Source organism: Nuphar pumila, chromosome 8 (assembly GCF_984573655.1).
Source record: "Nuphar pumila chromosome 8, dmNupPumi1.hap1.1, whole genome shotgun sequence".
NCBI classification, from domain to species: Eukaryota; Viridiplantae; Streptophyta; class Magnoliopsida; order Nymphaeales; family Nymphaeaceae; genus Nuphar; species Nuphar pumila.
In genome coordinates, this window is record NC_143256.1 from 64,771,021 (window position 1) to 64,795,870 (window position 24,850).

A 24,850-nucleotide genomic window follows, 5' to 3' on the forward strand; every position below is an offset into this window, starting at 1 on the left:
GGAGGGCTGGGATAAGAGGGTGAGATGGACGGTTCACCATGCTCATGCCCCCCCCCCCCCTTTTTGAAATCCCCTCTTAAATGCTAACCACCACCCCCTTTTTCCTCCTTAAATTTGAGCTACTTTTTGGGCTTTTGACTTTTCATTCTTTTTTTTTTTTACGTTTAAAATTGGCATGGGTTTCACCCTAGAGTGCGCCCATGCCTTAGGAAAACGTTGGTTGTGTGCCAACCTTTCCAAGAATTCAAAAACCCTAAATTTTAACTGGTTAAATTTCATTTTGGCTCTTTTCAAAAAACCTCAACTTTAACTTGTTAAATTTTTGTTTTAATTCGTTTCCAAAAACCACTTCTTCTTTCTTTCTTTTTTGAAATTAAACTTTGATCTTTGGAAATATCCTTTCTAATTTTTTTTTGATAAAAACCTAAAACTTTTCATAAACCACATTTGAAGTATAATTTTATAATGAAATGGTTTTAAGCCCCTTTTCAAAAATCTTGATGGTTCGATTTTAATGAATATATATATATATATATATATATATATATATATATATATATATATATATATATATATATATATATATATATATATATATATATATACGCATACATACACCAATACATATATATACGTATAGAGAGGCTCACATATATACTTTAAAATTTCATCATATATTGAATAATTTTCTCAGAAAAATCGTGGGTCTTACAATGGGCTTCTCCAGTCAAGCTCTCATCAGAAATCAAAAACTCAAGAAAAATCGAAGCATGACAATTGGAGTTTTAACTGTGACTTCACTCCCCTATATCAGTCGCGTGAAGAAATCCTTAAGTATATGCTGACCAAGGAGATGATTAACCTCTCAAAAATCGATGATCCTCCTGTCGTTAGGGGGAGGTTTAAAGACCAATTCTGCAAGTTTCATCGGGCAATGATACCGAACACTGCTCGTTCTCAAGAATATTATTCAAGACTATATTGATAAAAATCTCCTTGTGGAAGGCAAAGAAGAGGACAAAGCGGTCAGCTCATCGGCACCCTAAGAGCAACAGAACCAATACTCTCTCATTCTTGTTTTTTTCTTTGGTCATTTTATAGGGACGACGTGGTCCCATTTCTTTCATCAATAAAATTATCAATCTTCCTAATAGCTTGGCACCATCTTCTTTATTTTTCCTTCTTTGCAAAATATCATTTTGTGAGGAGTGGTCTCTTTCAGAGTGCCTCCCAAATCAACCAAGAAATTTGTTGCCTTGTTATATTCATAGAGTGTTCTTCAAATATCAATTATTCAATGTCTTACTCCTTAGTTATACTGGGGTGTTTTTTTTTGAAAAATTGTCTTTACTTTAAAAGCATCATGTATGCAGGCAGGATCAAACAACGTCTTTCACCATTCATTTGCATCTATTTGCATTCATCTATTTGCATTCATTTGTATTTGTTTCATTTGCATCTATTTGTATTCATTTGCATCGAATCAATACCCATTTAGGATAAGGAATAATCCTGAGACTCTCGACAGTTGTCCAAGTCATCGTGATGGTGAAGATTGAAAATCTCTCATCATAATCAACAAACACTTTTTAAAATACCAGTCTTTTCCAAATTTGACATTCGGGTCAAGTCTTTTATCAAAACCATTTTCGCCAATCTTGCCAAAATCAACCTTCGGGTTAAGCCTTTTTCCAAATCCAGTTCTTACTGGTCGAACTTTCTAAAATCCAGTTTTTAGTGGTCAAACTTTCTAAAATCTAGTTTTTACTGGTCGAACTCTCCAAATCCAGTCTTACTGGTCGAACTCTCCAAATCCAGTTTCACTGGTCGAACTCCCTAAATCAAGTTCTTATTGGTCGAACTCTCTAAATCTAGTTCTTACTGGTCGAACTCTCTAAATCCAGTTCTTACTAGTCGAACTCCATAAATCCAATTTTACTAGTCGAACTCTTTAAATCCAATTTTTACTGGTCGAATCACCTAAATCTAGTTCTCACTGGTCAAACTTCCTAAATCCGATTTTTAGCGGTCGAACTCCCTAAATCCAGTTCTTACTGGTCGAACTCTCCAAATCCAGTCTTGCTGGTCGAACTCTCCAAATCCAGTTCTCACTGGTCGAACTTCCTAAATCTGATTTTTATCGGTTGAACTTCCTAAAATCCGATTCTTACTGGTCAAACTTTCTAAATTAAGTTTTCACTGGTCGAACTTCCTAAATCCGGTTTTTATCGGGCGAATTTCCTAAAATCTGATTTTTACTGGTCAAACTTTCTAAATCCTGTTTTCACTGGTCGAACTCCTTAAATCCAGTTCACACTGGTCGAACTATTCCAAAAACCACTTTTATACTGATCGAGCTATTCCAAAATTCAGTCTTCACACTCATCATGCTTTTAAGTCAATTTTTAAATTCAAATTCAAGAATTGGTCTAGAAGATCTGAGTTCTGACTCGAATCTTCTTTCAAATCCAATTTGTCTAGTTCCTTTTGAAAATTCAAGTTCTGACTCAAACTTTTCTTCTAAACCATGTTTTACGTTGATCCCTTTACAAAATCGAGCTTTGCGTTGGTCTTTTCACCAAATTCAGTGTTTGTACTAGTACTTTTTCAAAATCCAGTGTTTCTGCTAGTACTCTTTCAAAATCCAGTGTTTGTACTGATACTTTTTCAAAATCCAATGCTCATGCTAGTACTTTTTCAAAATCCAGTGTTTTTGCTGGTACTTTTTCAAAATCCAATGTTCATGCTGGTACTTTTCCAAAATCCAGTGTTTGTGTTGGTACTTTTTTAGGATCCAGTGTTTGTGCTGGTACTTTTTTGAAATCCAGTGTTCGTACTAGTACATCTTTAAAATCCAGTGTCAGTGCTGGTACTCTTTCAAAATCCAGTGCTAGTGCTTCTTCAAAATCCGGTTTTCGTATTGGTCGTTCTTTTAAAGTTCAATCCAAACACTAGTCTCACATCAGGATTCAAGCTCAATGCCAATTTTCAGACCTGCGAACCAATCAATATTTATCAGACCTTCGGGTCACCAATTTTGTTAGTCAGACCTTCGATCAATCAATTCTTATCAAGCAAACCTTCAGGTTATCAACTCTATCAAAGTCAATCTTTTTTTTTACCTACGTGTCACTTTTGCCAATCATGGTTTTTCAAGATTTGACTTTCGTGTCAAACTCGTATGTCAATTGGCTCAATATCAATCATTTTTCTTGTGAGAGACCCTTTCGTACAAGGAGAGTTTAAGGGAGCTCGTTCTTTTTGCATGCAATTTTTGTTGGTTTGCTGAACCTCTTTTTAGGGAGAGTTTGAAGGGACTCGTGTTTCGCGAACAGTTTGCAAGACAATTTTTTATTATCACATAAGGAACCTCTTTTCTAGAGAGAGTTTTGACTCATTCTCCTTGTGACCCCCCAATATTTTTTGTTAGGCCATCCCGTCATTGAGGACCCTGTTTCCAGGGAAAGTATGATGGACTCGCTCCTTTATGACAATTCATCGACCTTACCCAATCGGCTACCTTTCCATAAGAGAAGCCTAGAGTTAGAGAGTTTTGACAAAAACTTAATTTCTCTTCGAAAGTTTATTTTGCAAGCACCTCCTCTCCAGGGAAGAGCGGAGTATTTTTTTTTATTACCCATTCAAGTAAGGGTCAATCCTGAGTCTCTCCTTTGGGGAAATGAGAGGAGGATTTAGCCACGGTTGTGTCAATTGGATATCAAGTAATTTCTTTCATCAAGGATTTCAAGAATACTTTGCCAATTTATCATGAAAAACATTTGTTGATCTCAAAAATTTATTGCACAAAGATTTTACCTCAAATTACCTTCAGTTTTCCTTCCAAAAAGGACAAAGCTTTTGTGAAGAAAGAATAAAATTTAAGTTTTTTTGTTGGTCAACCCAAAAGGATGAAAAAAAATCCTCGATATGACTAGTAAGAAAAAATCCATGATATTGAAAAGCCATAAGTGAACTGATATTGATCATAGCTATGACACATTTTTAAAAATCATTCTTCTGTAAATAAGGCAGTGAAAATATCACGAGCATAAAAAAAATTCACTCAATTTTAATATCTCTCTAATCATTCAAGCTGCAATCAACTATCTGCAAAAGGGATCTCGCAATCATCGTCAAGTTGAAGATTGATGGACAAGTTAGAACCCTGGGGTCAAAGGAGACTCGGATCATCTCCAAGTTTAAGGAGCATGTGACATGTCCTTCCGGAGAAAGTTCAAATCATTGCCCTGATGCGATGAACCTCCCGCCAATCCCTAAAAGATATTTTATCACTGTTAGCATAAAGAGATTTTCAATTCAATGAGAAAATTCTATCAATATAATTCTTGGGACTAAAGAATACTCGAATCATCTCCAAGTTGAAGGAGTATGTGATGTGCCCTTCCAGGAAAAATCAAAACATCGCCAAGGTGAAGGTTGCTGTGATGAAATTCTCGCCCAATCCCAAAAGAGCTCACTTTTCATGTCTCAAAAGAATACAAAAGATCACAAAGAGATTTTAATCAAAGAGACAACATCATTAATATAATTCTTGAGACTAAAGAAGATTCAAATCATCTTCGAGTTGAAGGAGTATGTGATGTATCCTTCTAGGGAAAATTAGAACATCGTCAAGTTGAAGGTTGATGTGATGAAATTCTCGTCAAATCCCAAGAAAGCTCAATCCCTATGTCTCAAAAGAGTGCAAAAAGATCATCATGGGTAAACCCTAGATATCAAACAGCCAAACTGCCAAGAATCCTTTTTATTTATGTGAATTTTTTTTATAAATATCTTTTCATCAATTGCTTTTATGAAACTAAGAACAAGTTTCCTTTTTTTTCATATCAAGAAAATGGATAGCTTCCTTGAAGAAACTCAACAGAAAAAATTTGATTTTGATTCTAGATTCTATGAAGTTATCCTGGTTGGAGGTAATACTCTAGGTAGAAGAGGGAATAGCTTTCAAACAAATGTGCTTATATTTTAATCAATTTTGAACCAACTATAATTTTTATCTCATTGGCAATCTTTTTAAGTTATCTTGACATGAAGTGAGAGCTATGTCTATTTTGATATATCCTGGCGTTGTTATACCTCTTTAGGATTTGATAACCAGAGTTTTCAAAATCCTTTCCTTCTGCTTTTAATTTGAGCTCCCGGGCTCTCAGATTTGCACACTTTCCTGTGTTCCCCACTGTCCCACTATAGACAGTTCTCATTCAGGGTAAGGGTTAAACCTGAATTGTTTTTGCAAAAAGTCATTGAATATTTCTTTCGCTAATCATACCAAGGATATTTCTTACATCCTTTTGGTTGATCAACATGAAAAAGATTTGAATTTTATCCTTTTTCATAAAGAGTTTCAACCTTTGGAAGGAATACTAGAGGCAATCTGAGGTGATTTCTTTATGATGTAAAATATTGGAATCAATGGCTGTTTCAGCAAATTGGCAAAATGTTCGAGAATCTTTTGTGAAACAACTACTCAATATAGATTTTGATGAGACCTTTAGCCAAAATTTAGAGGAATGGTGTAAAAAACAGACTTTGAAAATCTTGACTGGTGAAAGACACTAGGTTTGGAAATCCCGACCAGTCATAAGAAACTGAATTTTTGACATCCCGACCAGTTATAAGAAACTGAATTTGAAATCCCGACAAGTTATGAGAAACTGGGTTTGAAATCCCGACCAGTTATGAGAAACTGGATTTTGATAATTTCGACCAGTTATAGGAAACTAGACTTGAAATCCCAACCAGTTATGAGAAACTGGATTTTGATAATCCCAACCAGTGAAAAAGGCTAGATTTTTTATAATCCCGACCAGTGAAAAAGACTGGATTTTTGATAATCCTGACCAGTGAAAAAGACTGGATTTAAAATCCAAACCAGTTATGAGAAACTGGATTTTGATAGTCCCGACCAGTGAAAAAGATTGGATTTGAAATCCCGACCAGTGAAAAAGATTGGATTTGAAATCCCGACAAGTTATGAGAAACTGGATTTTGATAATCCCGACCAATGGAAAAGGCTAGATTTTTTATAATTCCGACCAGTGAAAAAAATTGGATTTTTTATAATCCCGACCAGTGAAAAAGACTGGATTTGAAATCTTGACCAGTTATGAGAAACTGGATTTTGATAATCCCAACCAGTTATAGGAAACTAGATTTGAAATCCTAACCAGTTATGAGAAACTGGATTTTGATAATCCCGACCAGTGTAAAAGATTGGATTTTTTATAATCCCGACCAGTGAAAAAGACTGGATTTTTTATAATCCCGACCAGTGAAAAAGACTGAATTTGAAATCTCGACCAGTTATGAGAAACTGGATTTTGATAATCCCGACCAGTGAAAAAGGCTGGATTTTTTATAATCCCGACTAGTGAAAAAGACTGGATTTTTTATAATCCCGACCACTGAAAAAGACTGGATTTGAAATCCCGACCAGTTATGAGAAACTGGATTTTGATAATCCGGACCAGTTATAGGAAACTGGATTTGAAATCTTGACTAGTTATGAGAAACTGGATTTTGATAATCCCGATCAGTGGAAAAGACTGGATTTTTTATAATCTCGACCAGTGAAAAAGACTGGATTTTTTATAATCTCGACCAGTGAAAAAGACTGGATTTGAAATCATGACCAGTTATGAGAAACTAAATTTTGATAATCCCGACCAGTTATAGGAAACTGGATTTGAAATCCCGACCAGTTATGAGAAACTGGATTTTGATAATCCCGACCAGTGGAAAAGACTGGATTTTTTATAATCCTGAATAGTGAAAAAGATTGGATTTTTGATAATCCCGACCAGTGAAAAAGACTGGATTTTTTATAATCCCGACCAGTGAAAAAGACTGGATTTGAAATCCGGACCAGTTATGAGAAACTGGATTTTGATAATCCCAACCAGTTATAGGAAACTGGATTTGAAATCCCGACCAGTTATGAAAAACTGGATTTTGATAATCCCGACCAGTTATGAGAAACTGGATTTTGATATTCCCGACCAGTGAAAAAGAATGGATTTGAAATCCCGACTAGTTATGAGAAACTGGATTTTGAATGAAAGGTTTAATCTGACGGTTTGAAAATGATTGAATTTGGGAGATTATAACCCGAGGGTTGAGAAAATGATAAAACTTTTGAGAATGTTACAACCCAAAGGTTGGGAATTGATAGAGTTGAGAGATTGAACTTTGAAGGTTTGGAAATGATAGAGTTTGGGAAATTGAAACCCGGAGGTTTGAAAATGATAGAATTTGAGAAATTTGAAACTCGAAGGTTTGGAAATGATAGAATTTGAGAAATTTGAAACCCGAAGGTTCGATTGTGAAGTAAACAATTGATTTGAGAGTTCGACCAGTGTAAGCTGGAATCTTTTGAAATACATGGCCAGTAAGAGCTGGATCTTTTGGAATACATGACCAGTGGGAGCTGGATCTTTTGGAATACATGACCAGCAAAAGCTGGATCTTTTGGAATACATGACCAATGAGTGTTGGATCTTTTGAGATACATGATCAGTGGAAGTTGGATCTTTTGAAATAAGTCAATTTTGGGAGTTCAAGTCAGAACTAGAATTTTAGAAGAAACAAACATTAATCAGAAGACTGAATTTTGAAAGTTCCCAGTGTGAGGACTGGGTTTTACAAATGAGCTCGATATATGATTGAAAATTCTGAGGAATCCCCAGTGCGAAGACTAGGTTTTGCAAATGAGCTCGATTTTTAAACTGGATTTAAAAAATAGAGATTTTGGTGAAAACTTCTGGATTCATTAGACCTTGTATGTGGGTCACTTTCAAGATTTATCCCCTTATCCTGAATGGGTAAAGAAGAAATTTAAAGAGAATTGATTATAGAAATGATTTGGTTTTGCCTGTATATAGAAACTTTGGAGTATGATGAGATTATAAAAAAATAAAATGCCCCAGTATGATGGCAAAGAATGTCAGAAAAATAGAGGATCATTTTTATTGAAAGAGCTCTTGGAAAAATACAAATGGTAACATGGACACTCTTTAGGTGTAAAACTTCTTCAAATGTAGAGCATTGATAGGATCTGACAATTCCACCCCATCTACATTGATCAAACGATATGCATTGCGAGGAAGCACTTCCTTGACCACATAGGGACCTTCCCAATTAAGTATCCACTTGCCCTGTGGGCGATGCTTGATGTGAGTTGTTGATCTGAGTACCAAGTCATTAATTCGGATTCTTCTTTCAATGACTGACTTAGCATACTGCTGGGCGATTCTCTGCCGATAGGATTGGGCATGCTCGGCTGCCTTGAGCCTCCTTTCATCTAGCAGATCAAGCTACACCAATCTTTGCTGCTGATATTGATCAAGCGATAATTCTATAAGTGAGGCAAATTTGAGAGCAGACTTCTGGACATGAAGAGGTAACACTACCTCAGTCCCATAAACAAGTTCTGAAGGAGTGGAATTGGTTGAAGTCCGAATGGTGGTTCAGTATGCCCAAAGTGCATCATGGATCTTCTCATGCCAATCACGACCTGTTTTCATAGTCCTTTCCAAAATGCGAATCAAAATCTTATTGGTAGCCTCTGCCTGACCATTCCCTTGAGGGTAGTAGAGAGCTGAGAAATGATGGTAAATTCTGAATTTTTAACTGAAGGTTTTTATCCTCTCATTTTTGAAATGGCTTCCATTGTCTGAAACAATGTCATGTGATATGCTGAAGCGGCAAAGAATGTTCTTATGAATGAAAAAAAACACATGGCAGCCTTCTACTGTGCGTAGAGTGACAACTTCAACCCATTTGGTGAAATACTCTATAGCGGCTAGGAAATACTTGTGGCCATTGGAAGCGGAAAGAGTAATTGGGCCTGCGACGTCGAAAGCCCACATAGAAAATGGCCAAGGAGAAACAACTGATTGTAGATATGTGGTCGGTGCATGAATGAAAGGTGCATGCATTTGGCACTTAACGCACTTCTTCATAAATCGATGGCAGTCTTGTTGCATGGTTTTCCAATAATACCCTGCTCGGATGATCTGTTTGACGAGAGTTTGATAGCCAACATGGCCACCACAAATCCCTTCGTGTGCCTCTTGGATAATTTTCATGGCTTCGTCCTTGTCTAAGCATCTGACATACTCAAAACTGAACCCACGGCGATAGAGAATATTGACAAGGATGAAATAACGGGCGAACATGTGCTGAACTTCACGCTGCTCTCTTTTTGGCATTTCTGGTGGGAATTCACCAGTCTTAATGAAATTTTTGATATATTGGTACCAAGGCTTCTCCTTCTGATTGACCTGGTTTACTTGCATGGTTGAAATGAAGACAGGTTGCTCAAGCCTACCAACTTCAAAAAAACAACATGATTCACTGCCTTTAAAGGATAAAATGGAGCCCAGGCTGACTAAGCCATCGGCTATCTGATTGTACTCCCTCCTGATATGATTGAGCTGAAATTCTTCGAAGTTGTCCACCAGAGCTAGGACGATCTTCTGATAGGAGATCAATTTTGGATCTTTTACCTGCCACTCAGTGTTAACTTGACTGACGACAATTAACGAATCGCCAAAGGCATGCACTCTCTTGACATTGAAACTTTGCAAAACTTTGAGGCCTTGTATTAGAGCTTCATACTTGGCCATGTTATGAGTATATTGGAAATCAAGCTTGAGAGAATAAGGGATCATTTCTTTTTCTGGAGTGATTAACAAGACTCCAATTCCTATTCCAGACATATTTTTAGAGCCATCGAAGAATATGTTCCAAACTGGAGGTTGTTGGACATTGTAGATGTGCTCATCAGAAAAATCATCCTCTGCTTTTATTTCTTCTGTCAGGGGGAACTCTGCCAACTAATCCGCGATAACTTGGCCTTTAATTGACTTTTGGGAAACATACTCTAAGTCATATTGCATTAGGAGGACCTGCCATTTCGCGATCCGCCCAGTGAGAAATGGTTGTTCCAGAATGTATTTGAGAGGATTAAGCTTTGACAAAAATTTGACCTCAGATGCCAACAAGTAATGTCTTAATTTCTGGCACATCCAAACCAGAGCTAGACAAGTCTTTTCCATTTGAGAATACTTCTTTTCATAATTAATGAAAGTTTTGCTCACATAGTAGATGACGTGCTCTAACAAACTGCCTTCTTCATACTGTGCAAGGAATCCACCGCAGGCATTTTGATTGATGGAGATATACAATAAGAGAGACTTTCCCGATTTTGGTGGTTTCAGAACCGGTGGGTTAAAGAGATACTGCTTGATGCGCTCAAATGAGAGTTGGCATTCCGATCCCATTCAAATTTTACTCCTTTTCTTAGCAAATGATTGAAAGGTTCACATCTCATAGCCAAATTGGAGATGAACCTGCGAATAGAATGAATACGCCCTTGAAGGCTTCGCAGTTCCTTGAGATTGGTTGAGAGTGGCATATTAATAATTGCTTTTGCTTTTGCCGGATCCACCTCTATTCCTCTTTTTCTGATTATGAAGTCGAGCAATTTACCGGACTCAACTCCAAAAACACATTTCTGAGGGTTAAGTCTCAACTTATAAAGAATGAGTCTTTCAAAGACTTAACCAAGAGCATCGAGGTGATCTTCCTCTTCTTTAGATTTAACTAGGATGTCATCTACATAAGCATCCATATTCTTTTAGATTTAACTAGGATGTCATCTACATAAGCATCCATATTCTTATGCATCTGATCATGGAAAATAATGGCCATTGCCCTCTGATAGGTTGCCCCGACATTTTTGAGCCCAAATGGCATAACTATATAGCAGAAGGTTCCCCATGGTGTAGTAAAGGAAGTTTTTGATTGATCACGAACAACCAGCTTGATCTGATTGTATCTTGAATATCCGTCCATAAAAGAAAACATGACGTGGCCTGCCATGCTATCAATCAAAAGATCAATATTGGGGAGTGGATAATCATCCTTCGGAGTAGCTTTATTGAGATATCTGAAATTTATGCAAATTCGAACTTTACCTTTCTTTTTAGGAACTACCATGATATTTGCCAACCAATCTGGGTAATCAATGGCTCGGATGAAGCCTGCTTTTAACAAATCTTCAAGTCCTTCCTTAACTTGTTGCTCAACTCGAGGGTCTAACTTCCTTAGTTTCTGCTTGATTGGTCTGGAATCTGGTTTCAACTTGAGTCGATGCTCAACCAGCTTGGGATTCAATCCTGGCATATCCTCATAAGTCCAGACAAATACTTCTTGATGCTGCTTAAGAAACTGGATGAGTCTTGCTTTCTTATTTGCTTTTAGGCTCGAACCTATTTTGAGGATTTTCGGCTCATCTTCCGAACCAATGTTGATATCTTCAGTTGGATCTTGAACCAAAGACGATGGTTCATCCTGCTTTTGGATATGAGCAAATTCTGGCAATTCTTGAATAGTTGAATCAAATTTTGCTAGCTCTTTGATCTGCTCTGTTGCCTTGCTGATCTCTGCTCTTGCCTTTATCTTATGAGTTCTTGCCAGCTTTGAATTATTTTGGGAGAATTTGGGGTTGATAATGAACCTTTTTATTGATTCAGGAGCCATGTTTTTGACGATCCTGAAAATGCCAAGAAGGTTTTTAAGAGAAAGTGCAAGCCTAAAATGAACTTTTGTATAAAAGTAAGGAATGATGACATAGACAAAATATAAGCTAGAATGATAAACACCCAAATATGAAGAGAAGATCAAGTTTTTATTGATTTTGATAAAGTTGAGAACAATGACTAAATATTTACAAGACTGACAAGGGATACAAGAGACTGGGACTGTGTTGTCCCTACAAGATTGAATAAAGAACAAAAAGCAGGAAAACTAAGGCATTATCCTCCTCATTTGGTTCCTTTAACAAATATGGTTCTTCCGCTGGAGGCTTGGCCGACGAACCCCAACCCTGAATTGTCTGAATGTCGAGTGGGAATTATCGGCTCCACTATATCATCTTCATTCTTTCCCATGCCTCGGAATGGCTGGTACCCGTGCTTTATCAGCAGATCAAATCCCCTTTTGGCCTTGGAAAACTGAGGGAATAAGGGATGATCTTTGAAGGAAGTGTAGTTGATACGTCCTCCCAGCTTGTAGAAATGAGGTCCTTGCCATTGGACTATGGCTGCAACATTTTCTTCTTCCTGAACATCCTTCAGCTTCAATATCTCTAAACTCTCGCTGAGGTTGATTTCATCACTTTCTCGGATGCTGGGGATGTCAGCTGTAAACGTCGGACTGGGTATCATAGGCCGTGGCAGCCTCTCTTCGGGATCTTCTCCCATAATGGTGGTGATCATCCCTCCCTTGGACCATTTTATGCATTGGTGGAGGGTTGATGGAACAACATTGGCATTATGGATCCATGTTCGTCCCAACAAAAGATTGTAGGTGGGCAGTACGTTGACGACATGGAACAGAACGGTATGGACCGAGTAGTTGATGAAAATTTCTAAAAAGATTTTTTCCTTTGCAGTCTGTCCATGGTTGTCGAAGCCGTAGATTGTGATCAGATCAGGCACGTACTCTTCTTCTTTCAATCCCAAGGCTTTTGCTGTCATCTCTGGGCAAATATTGAGGTTGCTGCCTCCATCAATGAGCACATGTGGGACAGTCATGCCCCTGGTCCTTACCACGATGTATAACGCATTATTATGAAAAGAATGAGGTCTTGGCAAATCCTCATCTGAAAAGGTGATAGGCACATTGGTCATTGCCTGATTTACAATTTGCGCCATATCTTCTGGAGTAGTGCCTGGATTCACCTTGATCTTTCTCAGCAGATCATTTAGCATTTCTTGATGTTTTGGGGAATCATGAGTTAGTTCCAGGATTGACACATTAAAGAGTGTCGTGACTGACTTCTGGAACAAATCGGCTCGTTCTTCAGCTGCCTTAGAGATTTCTGCTTCTTCTACAGGGACTTGCTTTTTAATAAATTTCTTGGGGAAACCTGGGCCCCTTTTGTTTTCAGCTGATGAGTTCATCTGACTCAGGATTGAGATGATGTTCATTTTCTTGGGTGTAGGCTGGTCCCGACGCAGAACCATTACCTGATGTTGGAGACTTATGTCCTCATTGGAGCATGGGCATATATGGTTTTGTGGAAGAAATGAGCATTCTGAGATGGTTGTTGTGGAATGGTTTGGGAAAAGAGCTGACAGGATTTCCATTTTTCCTTCCTCTTCATCTTCTATGAGGATATTCTTATCAATGCAATCTTGAATCCATATGAACACCCCAAAATTTTCAAAATGTTGTAAATATTCCCTTTTTTTTTCTCTGACCCCATTTTCTGAGCAATCAAGTCAGTTTTAAATCTAAATTCCAGTTATTTCTCAGATTTTATTGAAATTAAATTCATTTTTATACATCTAACTCAATTTCGGATCAGGATCCATTACCAAAATCCAAATTTGAACCTCATTATCCAATTTTTAAAGCAAATTCTCAAAATTGCCCAAATAACTTTTTGAAAGGCTCAGATAGTTCGTTCGGTATCCGTTTGGATTCATCGTGTTATATTTCGCGATTCGAGGTTTAAAACTCGAATATTTTCTCAAAATCTGGATCCAAACCCATTTTCTGATGAAATTTTCCAAAAATAAACCTCAAACTCTCAGAAAACCTTCCTTTTGTAAATATTTAGTTTAAAAAATTCCTTAGTTTCAGAACTTTATTTCAAAAGTACCAAAAAAATATAAAAAATGAAGAAAAGAACAAAAAAATAAAAAAATAGAAAGGAAAAAAATAGTTTTTGAAGACATCCTTTTGAAAAAACATCTTTTTAACTAAAACCATTTTTTTGAAAATACTTTTGAAAAGGGCCACTCTTTTGAAAAGGGTTTTTGACAAATATTTTTAGGGGCTCTTTCAGACTCTCTCTCTCCATTCTCGCTCTATCGCCCCCTTTCCTTGCAGAACCCTCTTCCCCATCGGGCTCCTCTACCGCCCATCGCACAACCTCCATTTTCTCCCCATCCTCAACCCTTGATCCCCAACGATCTCGGGAAGCTTCCATGGCCAACGGCCTCCACCCTCCATCAGCCGCCCGATCCCTCCCCATGGCTCTCCTCCAAACCCTCCATCGCCAACGGCCTCGCAGACCTTCCTCCACCCTCCAATCAAAGGTTTCAGATCCTCCAGCCACCGATCTCCAACCGCATTGCACATTCCAAAAGCCCCTCTCCCTCCATAAAGAGGACACGCATAAGGATGAAGAGAGACATCGAGCAACATCCAATCGATCAGTTTCCTCCGTAAGCATCCTGTTTTTCTTCCTCTATTCCCATTATTCTCCTTTTTCCAGTAGTAGAAGGTTTCCATTCTCGAACGAAGAAGTCCCTCTTCTCGCTATCAAAATCCCTGCAAAAGCTAGAAGGTCCTCACAGTAGAAGAGAGGAGCTTGATTCCTTCATCTGGATTTCTGCAGCACTTCAGTGAGTGCTTCTTCTTTCCTCTTTCATTTTTTTTTAGCCTCCTGGTTAGCTTCTCTCCCTTTTCGTTTGGATCTCCATTAACGCAACCTTGAGGGAGTTGGGTTGCTTTTAGCAACATCGACCCCTCTCTTGTGCAATAGTAAACAAGATTTCTTAATCCTAACATTTCTTTTGAATTGTTATCTCCATTTTCATCGTTTAGTCCTGCGATTTACTTTTGCTCTGTTCATGATATTAGATTCAATGATTTTTCCTTTTATTCCTTTTTTTTTCTTTTTCCTTTCCTTCTTTCTCCATCTTATCCTGATTATATGCCTTTAATTTGTTTTGTAGTGTTCGGTCATACATTGCTTTCTTCTGTTTACATTCCTTCCAATTCCTGTTGAACATCGTTTGACTGCTTTTCTTTTTTTGCATATTTTTGTCTGAGTTGTGATTTGTTTCTGCATTTATATTTGCTATACAGCATGTCTCTAGCCCTGATTGTTTTATTTCGATGGTTTAATGATTGAAACGGGTGATGTGGATGGTCTCCATTTCGGATTCAATGTGCATTTGGTTTTAACTCTGTTGATCTTCATTTCGTTAAACAGCAGTTACAACATTTGCATCCCATCAATGTCCCCATCGATTTTTCATCTGCTGCAACGTAAGGAAAACATATGGTTCGACATCATCAATCAGATAGGAGTAATTTTATTATGTTTTCAGCATTCTCGTTTGTGGTTATAATATCATTTTGTTGTTACAGTTGGTTTGTTATTGTTGGGGTTTGGTCTCAGGTGTGTATTGTATGGTCTTAATTAGTTCCCCTTTGATTATCTAACAAGTTCATGATATATCTTGTTATTGATTAGCATCATCCAAATTGCATATCTGTCGCACTTACGCATTGTAGTTGTAGGCATCCATTTCACAATGTTTTGTCTTGATCATTCACCATCTTATCGGTCGTTTTGACTTCATCACCTGTTTTTTATGTTATCTCCATCACCTTTTAAGTTTACATCTTACAGTAGGTGCCGACCCCTTGAGCAGATTTTGACTCCCCACAATCTGTGCTTACCCCATATTTCATTTTATGGCATTGGACTACCTTATGTCTTCATTCTAGCAAAATTCTGGTACATGTTTTCACCATCCCACCGTGTGCATTATACCTTGTATATATTTTTTTCATTGTAGCAAGTCTGGTACAAGATCACCCTCAGTCTTAGTTATGCATCCATACGGTTCGCCATGGTCTGAGTTTGAAGGATTGACTCCATAACACTCAGAGTCATCAAATGTATCATCTGCTGTTGAGAATTTTGGATATCTTGCAGATCAGAGGAATGAGAGAGATGTAGTCCATTTCCTCTGTTTATTACACAAGCAAAGTATTGTTTCCAGCTAGTGGCAAGATATCGTCTGATATTGGTGAAAGAGATCCAGGTGTGGATCTTAATGTTGTTCATGAAGCCACAAACGCTCGTCAGCTGTTATAATTAGATGCAAACTCGAGTCATCGCTTTGCTCAGGAAAATATGGATGATTCGTTGCTTGTTCCAATTTGTTGCCAGTTTCTATTGGCCACAGGATTTGGCCTTTCTTGAAAATCTCATGCACATTTTTACCTGATACTGAATGTCAACTGAGTTAAGTTTCAGTCCTGGTAACAGTAAGAACACTTGCAACAATGATAGTCTGTTTTACTGCAGCGTGACCAGTGATATCTCCATAGTGTTGCGGGCTGCTGGGGATTCCTGTGTGTTTGTAATACAGCAGCCTTACTACTGCTGGGGATCCTCATATATGTTTTATAGCCTGCACCTCCGGCTTCACAACCGACACATAGCACCCGTCACCACAAGTGTACCATCATCTCCTGCACTTTACTACAAAGCACTATACTCACTTTCCCCACCATTTTTTCTTCTTCTTCTTTCTTTCATTTTCTTTCTTTCTTCTGTTTTTTTCTCTAATATCCAACTGTGTGCATTTCCTCCAGTCTGACTTTATATACAGTTGAATTGACAGTGGCATCAAACTTTGATACACGGTTAAGAAAGTCATTCAAGAGGTCTTAATATCTCAGACCTGTAAGTATCAACTATTCTGTTACATTTTTTTTGTTATTATTGTCTACCAGCATGTCATAAACATGTAAAAACTGTTAGTATTCTATTAGACTCCAGGGAATCACTTCTCTTTACTTGATGTGATTGTCAGAATTATTGGTTTAGCTTATTTTTTTTTTGTCAGGCATCACTACATTATGCAAAATTTTGTTTTAGACTGGTAGAGTCTGCTGAAGGCATTATTCCTTTGTGCACCGTGTCATTAAGACCCATCTGTGCTTCAAGTTTGTCTTAAAATGAAGATGCTAAGGGACTTTTTTTTTAAATAGACAGGGAGAATATCAGTAGGGGATGCTAATTTTTTTTTTTTAGAAGACTGGTAGAGTCTCATGTAAAGTCGCCATACTTATTTTTTCTGTTTTCTTTTTCCCTTTTAAGGTACAGAGATTTTGGTCCTGTCTTTAAATATTGAAATCTAACTTGCGACTTGTCTTAGGCTGGTTTCAAGGTTAGCCTTAAAATCCATCTGCACTTAATGATCCTGATAATTGCACTGCATGATTTCTGGTCAGCTTGTCATTCATCTAAGAAGACCAGGTTTTTCAGCACTTTGAGGACATTAGTTGAACTTTCTTCATGAAGTCACTCTCTTTAAGTTTAATATGATACAGATCATTATGTGGTTAATCTTTTAGTGATTGTAACAGCCAATGAAAGCATATTCACATTACAGATCAGACTTGATTTGTAGTTGCCATCTTCATGAGTTATGAAGATAAATCTTGAAAGCTTCTAGGTCATGGTCCTCTATCAATTTTATCATAGACCTTCAGTTTCTACATGTCTTGATTAATATCTGCTCACTCATGTTACTCGTATGGGTCTTTTTGGTGAGACTTGCTCAAAAAACCAAAAAGCTGGTCTAGATCGCTGGTTTTTTTTTTTTTTTTGCAAATTAAGGATCCATTTCTTTAAGTGGATCAAGTTGCTGAGCTATGCTGAGCCTGCCACAAAATAGAATTAGAATTCCAGTTTCCCAACAAGCTTATGGTGGTTTGATGCTACTATAGCATCTGCAGAAACTAGATATGAGGAACCTACCCTGATATTCCATTTGTCACATGTATATTGCATTATTGTCTGCTGCCCTTTATTTACACCTTCCCCAATATGTTAGCTCTTGCACCTTAATCTTCAGTTTCATCATCTATCATAATAGCACATGTATATTAATTACTTATATTTCTGCTATACCTCATTGCACAGCCCCATACATTTCCATGACATCTTCATATCCGGTTAGATGCATTCATATGTATATTTCTCATCTAACATAACCATGGTATGTTGGACTTTACTTGGTACCTTTCATCCTTATTCATACTTTTGCAATTTTTGCTTTATGGCTAACTCTATTTTTGCAGGAAGTGTATAGAAAATGTTATTTCTTTTCTTAATTTAGAGATTATAATTCAATGTTGTCATAACTAGATTATAATGAGAAGTGTACATTTCCTGCACTAGATTAGAATATATAAGCATCTTAGAAATTGTTTGTTTTCATATCATTTTTTTTAGGGCAAAATTTCACAAATGGGCACACGAATGGCACGTGCACCGTTTGATAAGAGGTGATTCAAACCCTAAGTTGATGATTTGCATCAATGGCCATAGTAAGGATGTGAACAAGGCTTAGGATTTTCATCTTTTAGGGAATAACACTGGATCCACACTAGATCCTCTTCAAAAATCATCATGTTTTCAAATATTTTCTTCTTTATTAGAGTTTAATTTAAAATTGGCTCAAAATATTTATCAATGACCATAGTCAGGATATATTGAGAGTTAATTTCATGTTAAACTCTTTAAAAGCACTAAAACATATTTCATTCTTCACCCGAATTCAGATATGATTGTTATATAATACATTCAATGACCATAGTCAGGGATATATTATATCTTCAAATCCTATTTACATTCGTTTAAAGAATGAAGTATGATTTTAAAATCAAAATTCAAAAATTCTTTTCATTCATCATTTAGGATAGAACTGCATCATACTTTCAAAATTCCTTTTTCAAAATCCAAGTGATCTTGAATATATCTTCAATTTCCATTTCCACTCATCAACTCTATCTCATTCTTCAAGATTCAAAATTCGATTTCAAAATCCAAATTGACTTTGAAATTTCAAAATTCCTTTGTATTCGAACTTCAATTTCCAATTCAAAACAAATCCACTTTGAAAATTCCAAATTCATTTTCAAGATTCAAATTCAAAATCAAATCAATATCTTAAAGCCAATTTCAAAGTTTAATTTAACTTTGAAATTTCTGATTCATCTTCTAAATTCAAAATTCAAATCAAGTTTGTTCCTTATCTTCAAAGTCTTGATTCTTAAATTCATAATCAAAGTTTAAAATTGAGTTTAAAACTCAAAAGTCGATTTTTCTCAAGTTTTAAATTCAATCTAGGTCTTCAAAAACCCAGATCCATCTTCAGAAATCCCACCTCGATCTTCAAAACCCACTTCCAAAATTAGGATCCAATTCAAATTAGGATTCCAGATCCCGGATCCAATCCATCTTGGATCTCAGATTTCAGATCCAAATTCCATTTCAGGTTTCAGATCCAAATTCCATCTTAGATCCCAGACTTCGGATCCAATCTCATTTAGGATTCCAGAATTCAACTTCATGTTGGATCTTAGACTTCAGATCCAATTCCATTTAGGATCTAGAATTCAACTTTATCTTGGATCTTAGACTTCAGGTCCAATTCCACTTAGAATTCCAGAACCCGGATCCAACCTTATCTCGGATTCAGTTCCATCTTGGATATTAGACTTTAGATCAAAATTTCATTCCAAATTTTCAAAACCAATTCCAATTCCAATTTTCAAAAGCCAATTTCAAATTTATTTTCCAAAGTCTAAATCCAAAAACAATTCTTGTTCAGATATTGAATTCAAAATCGATTCTTGAAGATCGATCTCAATTCAAAGTCCTTGATGACCTTGAAGAATCATTCTTATTTCAAAATTTCAATTCTAAAATTCCTTTTTTTCACAGATTCATCTCTCCAAATCCTGATTATTCCAAATCCCGACTTGGAGATTCAAGACTCTTCTTCTAGATCCATTTCAAATCTTGAGTTGGATTCAAAATCCAAAAATCAAATTCAATTTCTTTGAATCATTTCTTCACTCCATCATCCAATTTATTTCAACAAAACTTGGAAATTTTCAAAATACTTTTCTCAAAAGAGCATGCATCTTTGCATTCGCACAAGCATGATTCTTTGTGCAATTTAGACTTAGGATAAATTCTTAGATAATATTTTAGCAAAGCAAAAGGCATAAATTCGATCCTTGGTTCGATTACCTCTGGTAAAGGCGCCAAGAACAGTCGAACCTCGTACCGACGAGCGAATTCCGTCTCTCCATTTTTCCCGCAGATTTTTCAAAACGGAGGCGAGTGATTTTAAAACATTTTTTTTCAAAATTTTGGTCAGATGAGACCTTGCAAAAGAGTTCCTCTCTCTTCTTCCTTTTTTCATTCTCTCTTCTTTTCTATTTTTTATTCCCCTTCAAAAAGAGAATAGAGGCTAGAAAGGCGAAGAAAAAGGAAAAGAGGAACGAGAGGAAAAATTCTGCATGATCACAGAAGTTGGCGATCGTGATGAGACTCATCTCCGTCTGGTCAAATTTTTGCCTTTTGCTTTACTTTAATCTTATCTAAGTCTTTATTCTACAAATGTCAGCTTCATTTCCATGCAAACCTTAGGAGCCTAGACTCTATCTTAAGCTGACATCATTGCATATAAGATTTAAGCATGGTTTGGTAGGACCGTATTGAGGAGATTATTCCATGTTCACATTAGATTTAGGACTAATAATACAACCCTCCTCAATTCTAGGGATTGAATGTAAACAATGTATGCAAGTGTATGCTTCACTTCATTTAAAATCTATCTCTTTTTAGGACTTGCATTAGAGCTTTTTGGTTTTATCTGCATGTTGAACATGTTTTTGAAAACATCCCTACCTATATTGTCCCGGTCTTCACGTTGCTGAGCTGTCTCACTTAACCATAGTTCAAGAGAGAGCCTCATAACTGGACCACTTATTTGGGTTCATGCCCCCCTACCACGTACCTAAGGGCCATAGTCCGAGGTATATCGGTAGGCGCTCAAGGATGTTGGGAAGCCTTTACCTTAGAACTGGAGAAATATTTCTATGCCACGTACTATGAGCTTCGGCTTGAGTGTATCGGCATACCTTGATTGGAATAAGATGATCTGAACCCTAGAGTTAGGATTAAAGTCCTACAAGCCATTTCAAATATTGCATTTAGAGTCAGCCTTTAGGGAGTGCTGTGTGTGCATCCTTGCTTGTGCAGCTTTGATTATGCGATATTTCCTTGTATTCTTCTAGATATCAAATCTCTTTTTCAAACCCTAGGTGTATTATTCAAAATATTGACTTATTTTCAGAAACCCCAGGTGTATATTTTTTCTTTACCTACATTCTTTTCTCTTTTTGTGTCAAATTTTCTTTAAAAACCCTGAAAAATCCCTTTTTCTAAATTCCCATGATCTTTCAAAATTTCCAGAATTTGTGTCTATCCTCTTCTTTCATCAAGAGTCTATCCGTAAGTCCTGCATTCTATCTAAATTCTCCTCATTTTTCTCCAGTATCATTCCAATGGCGTCCAATTCCCCTGACGATGTTTTTTCCCCGAGATCATGTCTTCTATCAGATAAAGGATGGATCCTCAGATCATCGGGTTATCTAGTCTCATTTCTTCTTCCCCCGGTGGTATTATTCTTGGTTCGCCACCTTCTCGCGTATGTTCCCAGACCATTTGGATGATTGTGGATTGGAGATGGCATCGGCAGTGGGCAAGCAAACCATCAACGATAGTCTGATTCAAGCTATGGCAGAACGGTGGAATCCACGTACCTGCACATTCTGGTTTCCATGGGGAGAGATGACTCTGCTAATGGACGAATTCAGTGACATCATGGGATTACCAGATCCAGCTGGTCAGCCGGATGATCCGGTCGAGCAGTAATTCCTGATCAATGTCAAGGGGGTAGATGTTCGAGAAGCATTAGCCAGGGCAACAAGGAGCAAATCTTGGCCTCTCACTGAGATCAGCGGAAGTCAGTTCATCGATCTGTTCGGACTTTATCGCAAGTATGGAGCCTACAAGGAAGTTGACACCTTGTCCCGAGCAGCAAAAGAAAGAATCCAGCATGCCATGGTCCTATGCACAGTAGGGTTGGCATTTTTCTAGGATGGTCAGAATTTCATCGATGTCAGAGTTGCTCAGCTCTTTCGAAGATGGGAAAGTATGCAGACCCATCAGCTTTCAGTTTCCATGACAACTCTAGCCTTTCTCTACCGAGGATTAGCTCGTTTCACCCTTGGAGAGACCATTCTGGTGGAAGGATGCATGTATGCTCTGCAGTCGTGGTTCCTGCGACATGTGCCATCAAAAGCCAGTTCCTTCAGGTTCAACAGCAAGAAGCCGAAGTCTGCCATTCAGTATCGAACTTTGATTGAGAGTCTGCATCAGGAAGAGATTCTTTGGGATTACTTCGACAGGCAAGAGTCAGTTTCCCGCAACACTTATGCTCGTAGCAAGCGTTACAGACTGCTTGGTCCTTTCTTCTGTGTCGACTATCAGCCAGAGAGGTGTCTCAGACAGTTCTCACAGCGGCAGGTTTGTGTCAACACTCGCTTCCCGGTAGGCCACATGCCAGAATTCGATCTGCAGTTGAATCAGTGGTCTGGGGCATACCATGTGACCAAATACACTTGGGACTCCTTTATTCCTTTGTCTATAATTCCTGGACCCAATGTATCTCCTGAATATCGAGAATGGTGGCAAATTGTCTGCCCACCTTCTCTTTGTATTTGAATTTTGTCATCAATAAAGTTCAACCTTTGTTCTGTTAAAAAGCTTTTTAGGCCAAAATTTTATTCTTTCATTTGTTTTATGGCATAAATGGTCACGATTCTCGTGACGATCTCGTCCTTAGTAATGAGACATTTTCTTTCTATTCTTTTTCGAATATCTCTTATCATGATGGACGACCTCGCCTAAGTAACAAGGCGCATTTTCTGTTATCACAAAATGGTTACGCAATTATCACAAGTTTTGTGGTGACCCGATCCCTGGTGATGGGATATCGTCTATCAATTCCTCTGTTCTTGTCTTTTCTAAAAAAAAATTGTGTTTTCAAAATTTCGTTTGTGCTCTAACCATTACCTTATTCTGCAGAAATCATTGGCATTGTCAGAATGGTTCAGACAAGAGCTGGAAAAGAAACAACCCCTCAGCACAACGACAACGAGATTAAAGCAATGGACTCTCCCAAGTCAGTCAGAGGGCAGGGTCAGAACAAAAGCGATGATATCGACCCCGCTATGTACAGTCTATTTCAGAAGATGATGGCCAGAATGATGTTAGAACAGGCTGAGGCCAGTCTGAAGAAGGTCGTTCCAAAGAGCAAACCAAAGAAGAAAGCTGTGAAAAAGCCAGTCAAGATTGTCAGAAAGAAGGTCCAGCCTGACACCACTTCTAAGGAATCAGAATCTGCCAAGGAAGAATCAGAAGATGAAGAGCAGTTTGTCTATAATCAGAATCCTCCGCAGCAGTTTGTGAAAATCACCGCAGAGCCTGAATCTGTGAACAAACCTATTCCAATGGAGGATCCGATGCACGAGCAAATGAGAGAAATGACTCGAGCAATTAAGGACATCCAGGCCAAAAACAAAGGCAAGCAGACCTACTCGGGTGAAGATTTCTATAACAGCCTAGACGGGGATGATAATCTGGAAAATCTCCCTCGCAAGTTCCTCAAGTTTGATGGAACGAGAAATCTCAAGGCTCATTTGGCCACATTCTATGCAGAGTGCAGCCGTTTCAGGAAAGACAACAGGGCATTATTCATTTGCTTTCCTCGTAGCCTAGAGAGAACAGCGGCCAGGTGGTATGCAGACCACATCAACCCTATTGAACTACGAGAGTTCAATAAAGTCGTAAATCTTTTTATCGAGCACTTTATGTTCAACATTGAGGCCTCACCAACTCTCAATCATCTATACAATTTGAAGCAGAATGAGAATGAGAGAGCTGGCGAATTCATCCACAGGTGGAGGAGCACCTGTAACAAGATGAAGGTTCCCATCCCAGAGGAGCACGCCCTACAAATCATTTTAAATAACTTTGCTCAGCCTCTGAGGAATCTCATTTCCACATCTCCCGCAAAGTCATTTATCAAGATGATTGAGAGAGCCGAGTGGCTCGAAATAGGACTGAACAATGGCTTATATGAAGGTTACCCTTTCGTCCAAGGGAATCCTGAGCAGAAGAAGAAAGCACACGTTGCTTATTCTACGGATTTCTCAAACCATAGCAGTAGTTCTGGCAGCAAGAAAAACAAGAAAAATCACAACAAGAATTCAGGACACTCCATGGCCAAAAGAACGAACTCTGCAGCCTAGAAAGAGAAATTTGTTAAACCACAACCCGTCCAGTCAGCACCGCAGTCAGAAGCAAAACAGCAAGAGAAACCAAAGCATGAGGGATGGAGCTATGATCGGGAATTTACAGCTCTAGAGCAGTCCCGCGAAGACATCTTGGAATATATGATGTCGAAAGGAATGATCAAACTCCTCAAGGTGGCAGATCCGCCAGTTGCTATGGGTAAGTGGACCGATAAATTCTGCAAGTTTCACCGGACTGTTGGACATGACACCGAACATTGTTTTGTCCGCAAGAATATCATCCAAGACTGCATCGACAAAAATTTGTTGATCGAGGATGAGGATGAGCAACAACCCGAAATTTTGTCCAAGCCCTTTTCTAAACATTCAGCTTCAGTAATTTCAGAGCAGACAGTCTTTTTCCAGAATAGTATTCAGCCATGTTCCAACCAGGACATTTAGGATCAACATCAAGTCCTAGTCCTACGACAAGCTCAGTCTTCCGCCAAGAGGGTGGATACCACTTTGTTTTCTAGCAGCAAGAAATCAACTAAAGAACCAGCGAAGGTGACGGCAGAGATTGCCAAGCCAATCCCCAGGATTCCGAAGCGCTTTATCAAGGCGACTTCGAAGAAGGGAGAGACTTCAGGGTTAGTACAAAAGCCAATTACTGCTCTATCAAACATCTCTATCCTGGATCTGACCCACGCTTCGCCTGAACATCAGCAAGTGCTAGAAGATCTATTAAGAAAGATCAAGGTCAAACCTAGCACAACTCCGCAAGACATGGCTCAGATCATCAACCAAGCCATGATGAATGCACCAATAACTTTTTCTGATGAGGATTTGC